The 13,937-nt window shown below is 37.9% G+C and overlaps 1 protein-coding gene and 1 long non-coding RNA gene across 4 annotated transcripts in view; one reads left to right on the top strand and one right to left on the bottom strand.

Annotated features, from left to right (window-relative positions):
- The window catches only part of scly (selenocysteine lyase), a 372,304-nt gene that overhangs the window by 156,850 nt on the left and 201,517 nt on the right, over positions 1-13,937 (top strand). The gene's annotated exons all lie outside the window — the stretch shown is intronic.
- The window catches only part of LOC122989508, a 35,381-nt gene continuing 24,247 nt past the window's right edge, over positions 2,804-13,937 (bottom strand). The window contains exons 3-4 of one of the 2 annotated variants that reach the window (XR_006405085.1): positions 11,444-11,638; positions 2,804-3,736 (exon numbers count right to left, since the gene is read on the bottom strand). This is a non-coding gene — a long non-coding RNA (uncharacterized LOC122989508). Of the gene's footprint in view, positions 3,737-10,591; positions 11,639-13,937 lie in introns of those variants that run through there. The other variant, XR_006405086.1, reaches the window with a different exon arrangement.

The following is a 13,937-nucleotide window of genomic DNA, read 5'->3' as shown; positions in this document are numbered from 1 at the left end:
AAAATATGAAGAAAGTCTTACAAAAGACATCCACTTATTTCTTGAGTTACTGTGTCTGGTTCTATAAAGAGCTGCATGAACCAAAAAATAAAGAAAACAATGAGACAACAACAAAAATGGAAGCATGTTTCATATTCAAATAACAGCACAGTTTTCTAATTTAATAAATGAAGTTGGGAAATTTGCAGAATAAGTTGGAAAAAGGGGGGAGAATAATTTGGCATGGTGGAAAACAATATGGTATGGTGAGGGTAGAGGGTAGAGGGGGGGATCAGGGATAAACAAACAAACCTTGACAAGGGCAGCGGTGGAGAATCAGCCTGGGGAGCAGCGAGGTCTGCGGTCGGGTGCAGACAGCCCTGTTTGAGAGGGGGGCTTGCCAAGTACCGACCCTGAACTGCGGCACTGTGGTGCTGCCTGGCTGCACTAAGCAGTGGCTGCCAGCACGCACTGATTTATCAAGGGGGCAACGCCAGCCGCCACCTCGCTCTCCCTCGTGCCCTCCCTTTATAAAGAGCCTCCCTGACGGCTCTGATAGTGCAATCAGGGCTACGGCAGAGCCAAGGCAATTTCTCCTTCACTCTTTGATAACCCTGTGCCTTATTGAAAGCCAATAGCAATGGCAGCAACAACAACTCAATTGGAAAGAGTTGCTGCATTTTGAAGGGGGAAAAAGGTTACGCCTTGACAAAATGAGGGGGGAGTGAGGGGATGTCTGTCTCACTTTATGTGAAAGACTCATTGTCCTCCAACAGGTGGCGTGATTCCTAAGTGACCACTGTCCCTCAGCTAGCTTGTCAAGGGGACTGTCAAATGTTTTGACAGTATGGCTGGAGTTTAAATATGACTTTTTGTCCATTTTGAGCAATAAATAACAACACTGAGAGTTATTGTGCCTGGGGTTTTGATGACAACATGATTTTAAATGCCCAATCCACAATTGTGTATAGTTCCCAATTGGTGTACAGAAATTATATAATAACTGTCTTTTCTCAGTATGACAATGGTTGACATTGTGTAATACTGTTGTATTGCCAAACAACCTGTCAGGATGAGGGTAAAGATGATTGATGGTTGAGGATACAAAGTGTGTGATATGGACAACAGAGGCTGGAATTGTGGCCCATCTCCTACTAACAGTCTACGTTGGTTTTTCAAATCATGACAACTATCTGTCCATAACCTTAACCATGTTGTTTTAGTTCCCTATTAGTTGCCCATCATCTAACTGGCTGGCAAATCAGAACACATTTATTATATGGGTCATATTTGAAAGTGTAATTCAGTATACAAAGTTTGTTAGCAATGATCATTGTTTGGGGCGAGTCATTGGTGCTGTACGCCAAACCCTATCCCCAGACGAGATCATAGATAACACCAAAAATAAGTTCAATGGAAATGTTTTTTTTGTTTTGTTGTCCGATGCCACTATTTTTAAAATTCTCACTTTCTACAATATCTGGCCAATGTCAACTATGGCATTGATAAGGTCAGGAGAAGATTGTGGTTATGGCGATAATACTATGGTTAATATATGGTTAGAGTAAGGCAACTAAAACACTTGGTTTAATAAGCTAGTAAGTTACTTAGCCCTGACGTTATTCATTAATTTATATATTAGGGTTTTTTTTATCCTGCATTCACCATAATGGAGGCAAGACAGTCCACAGCATTTATAATGCACACCATGTTCCATTTTTAATCCTCCATTTTTGGTCATGCCAAAACATTAAAGACATTTTTACAAGGCATTTTTGGAATTGTTGGATTTTTTATTTTCAATTCTTTTTAGACTGTTGTTTTTTGGGGGGTATGGACATTCCAGATCACATCTTTGAGGATACTGTATACGAAGTGGTCTTTGTGCCCACAATCTCACAATCAAAATGTCCTTTTCTCTACTGGTATAACAGTTATAGCTCCATGCTTAGATTCCTCCAAGTCAATATTGCTTATTTTTTCCTCCAAGTGGATCTTGGCATTTTCACTTTATGATGCATCAGGAGCTGATATGTGAGCCAGTGACACACCTTCCCTGGACATTGTACAGTTACATGTTTCTAACACTGCTGTGGAGTGGAAAATATTCTCCCAAGATCATCTGGAATTCGGTAAACCTAATACCTGAAAATATAGTTATTGAAATAAAATTTTAAAAGTTAATGTTAGTTACTATGCACTGCTACTCACCACTTGTATGGTCAAGACGCCAAAATACGACAAAGTTTTTCCTCAATTTTGAGTCTTGAGAACTTTCCTACTTTTATCATGTCCATCTAATGACATAAAACACTTCATCTAATGCCATAGCAGCAATCTGGCTTGAATGGCTTCATTGTGAATTTCTCTAAATTAAGTAGACAACCAAGGAAATTCTGGCATCTTGTTAGCTTGCAAGTTGTGGAAGCTAACTTAGCTAAATGATAAGGGCTGTACATCATTTAAACACATATACATTATAATGTTATAGTGTTCTCAGCTAGTGTTCCTCTCTACCTTGACATTGGTTCATTATAACAAAAAATGTAATTTGCAATGATTATAAGAGTAACCAGCATAATGTTAGCTACTAACACCTAACAGTAGCAGCTGTCCAGCTAATAAGAGGATGTTCATTAACAAAAAAGTTTAGTTAAGTGTAAACCACACTTACAGATACATTTATTTGTAATGGCGTAATCCAAATCCAATATTTAAAAGATGACAAAAAAAACAGCATTTCATTCAATTAATTTGTGATTTGGGAAGTCAGTCAAGGCTGGAATGTCACAACACCTAGTATTATTAAATTATTTATTTTCAAATGAGATATTATATTATTATATTATATTGTATTATATTATAATTTTCATGCTCCTTATTAGCTGTCATCTACTTGTACTTGTATTAAGAGTTCTGTTAATCTTTCCTAAATTGCCATGAGAGCAGAAGAGAAGAGCACTGGTTTGTTCAGTGAGGTGTGAAAGAAAAGGGGGTTCGTGAAATATGAAAGAAAGGTGATTAATAATAGAGAACAGATGTGATGTTGTTGAAGGTGAAGGGAAGCTTGTGTGCTAGATCACTCCTTATCAGAGCACAAAATGACTCAAAAAGGGAAATGTTTATGAGGTATGACTGGCGACAAGACCCTGATTTGTATGTCACATTTAAAGTGAAGATAAATGGATGTGGTGATGATGCAGAGAAATAGAAATGTTTCTGCTTCTTAAATAATTAGAAGACATATTTTATATTATTACAATTGTGTTATATTATTAGTCATTTATTTAATCAATCCTTTATACACCAGTTACATATGCCTTGCACATATTAATTGTTTATATAGTGTTCATAAATGCAAAATAGGGGTTTAAAATAAAGTACAAAATAAAGGATGTCTGAGATAATGAAACATCACATCACAGGAATATTGTACAAAGTAACATGAAAAGTGAGTACAGGTTTCGTTTTTTCCGACTTGAATAATTCCGGTGTGTAGCTTGGCTCTGCCTCACCAGGTCCCGGGCTAAGCACTGATCCTCAGTTATTCCACATCTCTCTGAACTTGGCTGTCCTGTGGTGGAGCAGCCGTTATGCCGGTTTGATCGACTTCAGGGGGCCTCAAGGTCAGAGCACAATGCAATTCTGAGGTGGAAATCCTAGGTCTTATCAGCGTGACCTTCAGGACTGCTGATACTACTGATTCCACAAATACTACAATCCTTTGCTTCCCACATAGTGCAACTGTAGCTTTATTCTGTAGGAATTGTGAAACAAGACAAGTCATGACTAATGCAATTAGTCTTTTTTTTCTGTCTTACTCTGCAGGTTTCATTTGATTTACAATGTCTATCAAACTACAAATAGTTTGGATTAAATCTGTTAATATGGTTTTATGATTGCCGATCTACCTCTAGAGGTATTATTAGCTTTAATAACTTTTGAGGTGAGAGGAACCCAAAATTGCAGTTTAATTACATTTACAGGTTTCAGAGACAAAACAAAAAACTTTATCAAGAAAAATACTTAAGGACAATCCTTCTGTATACAGTTTATAGTATACTGTATACAATATATAATAATATAGTAATTTGGCTGGTGGTTGATGATTTGATATAAGAATGACTTTTTGCTTTTTCATTTCATTTTGATTTGATTCTGTGAATCATAATCCAACTGTTAAAATTACATATCCTCATTACATTATTAAATGATAGGTAGCATCCATTTAAAATACTAAAAACAGACAAAATGATGTGTTTAACTTCTTTTCCTACGTACCGTAATGCTGTAAATAGCAACATATCATTGTTTCCATAAAACTGTAACCTGGAAGACAACTTTTATATTCTGATTAATATTTTTTTGCACTGGGAAATGAAACATACATATTTAAGTTTAAATGTCATGACAATTTAAACAGAGTTGACCACACGTTGTACTCTCAGCACTAGTCATTGTGGATGCAGTAGCAGCAGTAGCAGTGGTAGCAGTAGTAGTTGTGACAGATTCCCATATTTAGCCCGGTATGAGACGGTATTCGGTATCCAGTATACAAAAGAAGAGTGCGGCTATGGCAACACACCCCTCTGTCAAGCAGCTACTCTATCCATCAGCTGTGATAGCTGCAGAGCGACTGCTTCGCCTCATTTTGAACGTCTCACAACTTTGTCATAGTGTGATGACAATAGCTTGTCATTGAAGAACTTCGGTGTCGATCCAGCGTTTCTGACTACACTGTGAGGGCTTACATAACATTACATCAGCGCAAATTAATCTTGAATTAGATATTTCAAATGTTTGCACTACTCTTATACTCACTCCAGCACTAACTGGGGTTGCCTCTTCAGTGTCAGTGAGAATGCTGTGTCACCTCAACAGGTGCTCGGGCAGATTAGTGGTGTTGTCACAGTATGGCAGTGCAGATGTGCAAAGGCTGCTCGGTGCAGAAGATTTACTAATCTGTCTGTTTGTCATTTGGAGGCCAACATTTGAACAAGGATAGCACTGAAAATCTATTGGACAGTCTCTTCTTCTATGATGTTGGTTTATCAAATGTAGCATCAGTGACATTGATCTCTGGTATAATGACCCCTGAAGAACCCAACAACAGAGCTGCATTTCAGGAAAACATTTGATCTTTTTTTTTTTTTTTTGCTTTAATTAATGCACATAATTGACAAACTGAAGCCATAAATGAATTGTTACACACCTGCTTCTACCTGTTATTTGTTGTCAATAGACCTTCTTAAATGTGACATACCGTAAATCCTGCACTTACCCACTTAAGTTTGGTCATTTCTTTAAATATCAACCTGCCAACATTTTTATGGTAACTGTCAATATCCATGCATGGGTTAAATATTATTTAGTACATAGCCATGTGTTGCATGCATGATTGCATTCATATTCTGGTTTTTAATCCAGTATGCTGAATTGTTGTTAAACCGATAACGTGGTCATGTTCATTTCTGCACATGGGGCCATTGGAGAATATGTTGAAGGTCAGCTGATTGTTTAAAAATGAATAAACTACCTGTGAATGTGGCTGAGAGAAGAACCTCCACCTTACATATAATTTAACTGTATATACAAATATAAAAATGCTCAGGAAACATTTTCAACTTGTTTGTGAAGAAGAAAGTTATTCACAGGTGGTTTAGTTGAATCACTTATTAAAAGAACAACAGGTCACTTTAAACTTGAACGTAAAAGTTGTTAAATAAACTTGTTAAGGATAAAAACTGATTGGCCGATGTGTGAATATTATAAAGTATTCACATTGTTCCTGTTGCAGTTGAAGTTCTCTCCAAATTTGCAAAGACCAAACCAATAATTGATGAGCCCCTTAAAAAGTAATTAGGCTATTCATGGCGTTAGGTATAGCAGTGGACAAGGCTTGATGGCTGCAGTGCAGTCCTAATCCAGGGCAACGGCTGAGCTGTTGATTTGCAGACTGTGGGCCTTGCATTGTGAGGGCTTTATGGCCCCTTTATGGTACGCCAAGAGACACCTGCATGGGCGATATGTTGCCTGGGACATTTTTCTCTCTCCCACTCTGTGACTCCTTTGCTTTTGTATCATTAGCAGAGCAAGGGAGCCGTGAATCACTCGTCTCACCCCCTTGCCCCCCCCCACCTCCCCCCCAGCCCCTCCCTCCCTCCTTCTTTTTCAACCTCCTTCCACCCCTAACAGCCCCCCTCTCTCTTCTAGGGTGCTAAACGGCTTGACAGAAGGGTGCCCAGACCGTTGGCAGTAGCCATCGACTGGAAGGGAGAAGCTGCCAGGAGTCCTTGATGGATAGGCTCATTTTCCAGCCGGCAGCAAGTCTCGGCGAAGCATCCGTGTCATTTGTAATGTCAGCCAACAAAATGTAATCAAACATTCCAGCGGTTTAATCACAGAGGGCTGCTCGAGAGATGATTGTAGTGTCAATATAATGCTATTTCATTATCTGTTTGTATTTTATATTGACAGTGTCAGATAAACAGTGTGGAAAATTAAGATTAAAAATATGGTAATTTCATTTCAATCACCCCGGCTACAGTCGCTGGCCCATTATGCGATTGATTACTTCTGAATTAAATTTGGGGCTGAATGTAAAGTTTAATCTTCTTTCTTCTCTGCAATTCAGCTCCCCAAAGGCCTCTTAGTAAGTAAGTACCCATTTCATTTGATCTTTAATGAAAAGTAATGGCCCAAATGAATTGTATAAATCAGCTGTCATGTGTACCTAGTTGACATTCTGTTTCTTTTTCCCTTTCATTTTTAATCCAGTTCTTACACGTACAGTATCATGACCCAAAACTAAGGGCCATTCCCCTTTTAGGCTATTTATTTTTATATTTATATCCAGTAAATGTCAGGAATATTTTACTTACCCTTATGCTATTATTATTGCAATGAACCTCAGCAGACTAATCATATTTTCAGTTTTGTTCCATGTATCTTTTTTTCTTTAATTGAGTAAAGCAAGAGTGGGTTTTTTTTAATGAAAACAGAAAAATAAGGTCAAATACAAGTACTCTGCAAGGTGCTTAGTGAAGAAATTAAGAGGAATGTTTTATAGCCTCGAGTGCCCCTTTAAGGAGAAAATGCAACCTCTAAACTAGCCGAGGGGTGATAGACATTTTAATTACATGGTAAATTTTGATATTTTTCTCTGTGCCTGGGCAGAACTCTTAAGCGCTGTCGTGTACTCCAGATTTGGCATCAAATTCTCCCCATTTCTGCGGCTATATATGAAGTGACACAACTGTTAACGAGAGCTCAGCAGAAAAGAAGAGGGTTGAAAAAAGGAGCTCCTCTTTGTGAGTCCCATTCAGCGCGATTTGTCCCCCTTTGTAGTCCTAATTATGTGCCAAAGTAGGATAACAGAAGTTCTCAACTCGGCCATTATGCCAGCACAAAAAAAGAGACGCATACAAGAAGCTGATCACTTTGGAATTAGCAAACATGATACTATACGAGGAGAAAAAAAAATCATTAATACCGTCAGGGATTAGAGGTTCTGATTAAAGGGTAGCTTCTACCGTATGCAAATTAGTGATAGGCATTTATCAGCGCCTGGGCAAGCTGTCTTAGCTGCAAAGCCACATATGTTTTTTAGCTGATTAAAAAACTGCTTGAAGTTGCAGGCTTTTTAATGGTGGGGAGAGAGAGGGAGACAGAGAGAGGGAGGCAGCGAGAGAGAAAGAGAGAGAGAGAGAGAGAGGTTGTGAGGCAACTCATTTCCTTTTGGCCAAATTCCCACAATCGCTCAGAGCATTTGCCTTAATTCCCTCCTTTATTAGCCACATTCTTTTGTATATAATTAAAACATTTCTCAAGTGAGCATGTGCGTGCTTGTTTTATTTCCGTGCTATATTTTTCAACAGCAAACATTATTGTATTCCACACAGCCCTTTTTTCACTGTATCACCATAGCCTTGATGCTTCTCCCTGAAAGAGCCCAAGTTTCGAATAGTGAATATAAGGGCAGAATTAGGTGAGAATTTGTCAGCAGTCCGCCATTGTGTGAGGGTCTCTGTGTTATTATATTTCCTTTCATATGGAGGTGACCCCCTTTGTGTTAACAAAGAACATGAGGATGAAACTCAGCTCTGTGTGCTTCTCACCCGGCGCTGATAATGCCTTGGTAACCCAGCACCCCCTCTTCTCCTTGAGGGAGCGCTTTAATTTATGCTTTTTCATCTCCCTGGGCGCAGGACTGTTAACCTGCTCTGTGCACTACTGATTCAGGGAAGGGAAACCTCTTATGCACACCAGACTGCTGCGTCAAGTCTCCTCTCTCACTCCATCATTAGAAAGTTGACGCACCCAACTAAACACCCCCCCCCCCCCCCCTTAAAAATGTGCTATTGTGGAATCACAAGATTTATGGCTGTTTTAACATAAATACAGACATCACTATATACAGTATATTTTGTTTTATAACATTTTGTCTGGCTTGCTACAATGGCACTGGAAACTTCCATCATCATTTTACATTTCTAGTACATCTAGTACATATTTTATCAAAGTGGGTCACTCTTTGTCCGGTGACTCACAATTACTGTTCCAAGTTCTTTTCTCCCAAATTTTTAGATCTAGAAAAAATCTAAATGATCAAGAACACAAAGTAAAAGATAAATGGCAAAGTCAAGTTTTGTCCAGTCTAACAAACAATAAGGCTCTGTCTATAACATCCAAAATATGGGCTTAAAGAAGGATCTGTCACCAGTGGTGGAATGTAACTAAGTACAATTACTCAAGCACAATTTTGAGATACTTGTACTTCACTTGTATATTTTCATTTTATGTTACTTTATACTTCAACTCCCATTACATTTCAGAAAGAAAAATTGTACTTTTTACACCATTTATTTTACAGCTATAGTTACAAGTAACTTTGTACTGTAGATTCAAGTTACACACGAAACATAAAATCAGCTCATAAAATATGATGCATTGTAATAGATTAAACTAGCCAGCAGTATATGACCAGCTTCAACATTAAAATGCTGCCTACATGTTAATGCATCAATAATAGTAATCCAATAATAAAATATAATAATATCGCACTCCTACAGGGGCCATTCTGCATTATCAGTACTTAAAGTACAGTCTGCTGATAATACTGTTGTACTTGTACTCAATGCTTTCAATGTGCAGCAGCAGAAGTAGGAAATGTTCAGTTTGCATTAGCTGTGATTTAATACTGCTCTGATATGCCATCATGAGAGTGAACAGTCAACTGTGAGGCTGATATCAATGAGATAAAATTAAACATAATAACACTGGATTACATGCACGTATCATTTCCTGTGATTTCCTTGTGCATAGGTACTGTGGGCAGTTTGAATCCACATTCTTCTTACTGTATTTAGGCCTACACTCTAGCTTTGTGGTTTTATTGCTAGTACCATTGGGACGGCACAGACTTAGAACTAGTATATATTGTAAATAACATATACTGTAGTTTAATGTTTAAACATAATAGGTCTAATGTAAGACCTCATTGAAAGCCTAAAAAGGAATCCATGATTAGGCTACATCTTCTCTTATGAGTGGACCACATACTGTACAAACACATGAGCAGTGGCTTTTGTGGTCTGCAAAACCATTACTGATACACAGTGAGCCAATAATACTGTGCAAAGAAGTGATTCAATGACTTCCATTGTGTCAAAGAAGCCATGTAATTGAAATATCTAGATAGGGATAACAGTGACTCTAAATAACACAAAATGATAAAGACAAAAAAAAATGCACGGTCCAAAGATGGGCTAGTGGTTGCCTTGAACAGTCTGGAAGGGAAGGCCTAATTAGCAAAGCCATAGAAACATGATGAAAAGCTCTATTGTTGCTTTTGAAGGCACCCTATCTCTCAAGGACATCTAATTAACAGACAACAGCTGAGTCCATTTCAAATGGTAATATATTTTCTCTTAAATGCATCATTTTCAGTGCCTTATTGCTTACTTCAACAGACATTAGTGGAGTTTTTTTCAGAGAGGGTTTTCATGCTTTATTTACCCCACTATATATATTGTTGGTACTTGTACAGGCATTTCTCTCTGACCTCTTCAATATACAATAGTGAAATGGTAGGTAATGAAAGGTAAGAATTTCAACATGCTTTTTCGTCTTTGGTAGAATATAGTATTTGAATGAACTACTTTCATGCCGTTTCAATCAAGTCTAATTTGTCCAAAAGGCACCTTTAGTAAAACCTATATATTGCCAGAATGATCTGGGCTCCTATATTTAAGAACAAGCGCTGGATTGATACTTTCAGTTTAGAGACAAACTCATCTGACAAGTGCACTAATTCTTTACAGAAAATTCTAGTATGATGTGGCCTTTCCTAAACCTTTATAAAGTATGCATGGCACTACAGGCATATATCATGTTTACACCTGGTATTAACATGCATCTTGACAGCTATCCAATCAAGCTGGAACAGAGTGTAGAGATGCACTAAAGAAGAACACTAAAACCACTTCCTGTGGTGTCTGAGACGCCTGTATCCAGAAGTCTACAGGTTTAAAATCATTTTCCTCACTTTTTGTGTAAGTACATTGCAAACTATAATTATACTGTGGCTACTGTGCTTAATTTTCAATGTTTCAAAAGAGGATAAAAGCATTTTTAGTCATATTTGTGGAAACAGCATCTACAGTAAGCTTCAAGCCTCTGGGTGGGTGTTTTTCATGGCAGCAGTTGACTGACATTTGAGAAGCACTGTCATCTTCTGTAGTATGCTACTGACTGGAGAACATCATACTGTATATCCTTTTACAACTATTCATACAAGACATTTTCTTTTTAAACAAGCCTACATAGCACTTCCTATAAGTCCATCTGTCCTTTATAACATTTAATATTTGGGGGACCCAAATGGAAGTTGGTAAGCTAGGCCAACTATTGGAAAGTGGAATCTAGTTAGCCTAGCTTGCTAACATTACCATTGACCAACTAGACATTACTGTTTCTTCCATTATACAAAGAAGGGGTTTAGCTAGTGTTAGCTGTCTCTCTTTCATGGGTCCAGCTGTTTTGGTGGCAAATTATCAGACTGTCAAAACTCACAGCAACAGGTAGTCTTGCCTCAGCTCTCCATGTGTTACGCCACAATTCAAATCTTGAAGCAGAGTGACATAAAGAGTAACATAAGAAGCGATAAAATCACAGATGGGACTAAGCAATGGCTGACAATATCGTCTCTATGGATGTATAGGAACTGAATACCAGACTATTCAGTCAAATGTAAACTGCTCACCTGGCACATAAGCCAAAAAACCCTTCTGGGTGTGCTTCTGCTTTGTGTGGCCCACTGAGTATTTCCTGTTGTCCCCGCCCACGTGTTCCCATTCAGTCCACAGACTTTACATTGGGATGTATTTCTAAGCTCTAGGAAAGTATTACATATACAAACCCTCATGGATTAAAAATTAATAGATTAGAAAGAGTAATAAATGACCTTGTTTGCAGTTGATGGTGTTCCATGGTGAAAATGCTTTTTAGGTCACAGGAGACTTTTCTGTTGCACTACTGCGAGTGGCCACTGGGAAATATTGACATCAAGGCTGAGTAGCGGTGCCATATCCAGTTCTCTTGATACATCCATGGCCATCTCGGGTCTTCTCGATCAGCTGGTTAACTTCCTGTGTGGCCACTGAAATTGATGGGATATTATGAACAATTTTTAATGCCCGCCCACACAAATATTGCATAAATCAAATTACAGTGCAAACATCGTCAATCGATAGCAAAAATTAACACACTCTGAGAAGGCTACTGTAGGGGGCGCTATTAAAAGACAATTTCTTCTTTTTGGTAATTACCATTTTCACACACGTAACAGATAAATATGCATAATGGTTTCTTAGATGAATTAATTATAATTTCAGTTTAAATGCTACAATTTAAATGCATCATTTTAGCCAAGCAACATGCATCAGGTCCTCATCTGAACAGCAGCACATACTAAATGGCTGCTGTCAGAGTCCTGTGTGAGCTCTCATTAGATACAAAATCACAAGTAACGTGTATTGTGTGTACCTGATGCATTCAGGCTGTTGCTTACCTAACACTGCAGACACACCAACATCCCCATACACACATACTGTAGACACAGACAGGGGTGCTAACTAGTCACACTGTGCATCTGATGTTTTGTCTCTCCCATGGGGAAAATCTAAAATCAATAGCAGCTATGTTAAAGATGCAGCTTGCCATCTGACCTGTCCTCCCCTTGTCTTCATCATGAGCTTTTTGGCTTTCTCTCTCTCAACGCCCTTCACCCCTCCCTTCTTACCCCCGTAAATGATGTGCCCAGATGCTCGTAACAAGGCACAAATTGTTTAAGACAGTCAGTCTAGGTGAAGTGAATCCCGTGTCCTCAGGCTGACTGAGATTATGTGCAGAGGAATAGCAGGTCAGAGTTCAGACAAAAGACTTGATCCAGCCCCTTTAGTTTCCAAGAAGGGGAATTGAGTGTGCTTAAATGTCTTGGGAGTCGTTTGCCTCTTGATTTTGGAATCAATGAAGGGGGTGAAAAGGGAGGGTGGAAGGTTTCTGTAGCAGAAAATGGCATTAGAGTTAATGACCAAGTTTGTCCCAGAGGGGTAGTCCATATTAAAGCTATTTCAGCAGTGACAGCACTCACCACATGACCTGACTGATTAATAACAAAACGGTGCTCAAATAGGAATAACAGTAAGTGTCAGTCAGTATGAAAGGAAAACAATCACTCAGTTAAATTCGAAGCGTTTTTCACCAGTTTAATGATATAACAACAAGATTTTATAACTTTGTTGTTCCTTCTCCTCTGAAAATTGTTTTTATAGTTTTCCCATGTTTTTGTACATCTTTCAGATCAGGTTTATTCTAAATAGTAAATGCAATACGGTATGGGTTAATTATTATTTTCATTAGTTATTCGTCATTTTTTATGAATTGTTTAATATTTTAGTCTATAAAATGTTTTTTTTTTAATGTGAAAAATGCTCATCCCAGCTTGGTGACTTCTTCAAAGTGCTTGTTTTGTCTGACCAACAGAACAAAACTAAAGCCACAAATCCTCACATGTGAGAAGCTGGAACAACACATATTTTGGAAAATTTCCTTTAAAACAAAAAAAAGAAAGACCAAAAAAAAATCTTGTTTATTTAAAGTGTTGAAGATTAATTTTTGATAAATTTAATTACATTTAAAAAGACTGATTGATTAATTATGAAATGTTGGCACACATGTCGGCACACAAAAGCCCTCGATCAACTATTTAAGAAGTTTATTACAATTACAAAAAAAAAAACCTCATAAAACATAAATAGGAAAACTCATAATAATATAAGGTGTTTGAGGCATTTAGGGTAGTCGAATAACACAGACGGGGTGTTTAATAAGAGGAACAAAACTGCTTCAAAAACACACTCAAAAACATATCAAGAATAATAAACTACAGGAACATGTTCTGCTATATCACCTACAGTTTGGTCAGATGAACCACAATAGTTATAAGAAAGAAAGTTGGAACAGTGACGTGATATTCATGAAGTTCCAAAAACATGATCCCTTTAGGGCCAAGGATGTTTCCCACAGCCGAAATGTTTAGAAAAGGAAATGTATTCCTATAACTAAGAGGTCAGAAGACTCAAATGAAAATAACTTTACCTTCCAAACATGCATGTGTGACATAAGTTCACAAAATTGCGAATAAATTAGATTTACATTCTGGTTTATATTGAGGATATAAAAATCGAGAAGGATTTTTATATTATATTTATCTATGCTTTTAAACAGTCACATCTGTGTGTCAGAACGGTCCTTCAACCCACTTTTGGGCCGTAACAACCAGTTGAAAAACTCCTATTATGTTGGGGATTGTTCTGAATGCTGATTGTATCGTTCCAGTGTGGCGGCAGAGGCCCCATCTGATATAGTCTGCTGGGGGTGACGAGGGGGCAAGGCCA

Source organism: Thunnus albacares, chromosome 9, assembly GCF_914725855.1.
Source record: "Thunnus albacares chromosome 9, fThuAlb1.1, whole genome shotgun sequence".
NCBI lineage: Eukaryota > Metazoa > Chordata > Actinopteri > Scombriformes > Scombridae > Thunnus > Thunnus albacares.
The sequence above is the reverse complement of the archived record's forward strand: the minus strand, read 5'-3'. Positions and strand labels throughout refer to the sequence as shown.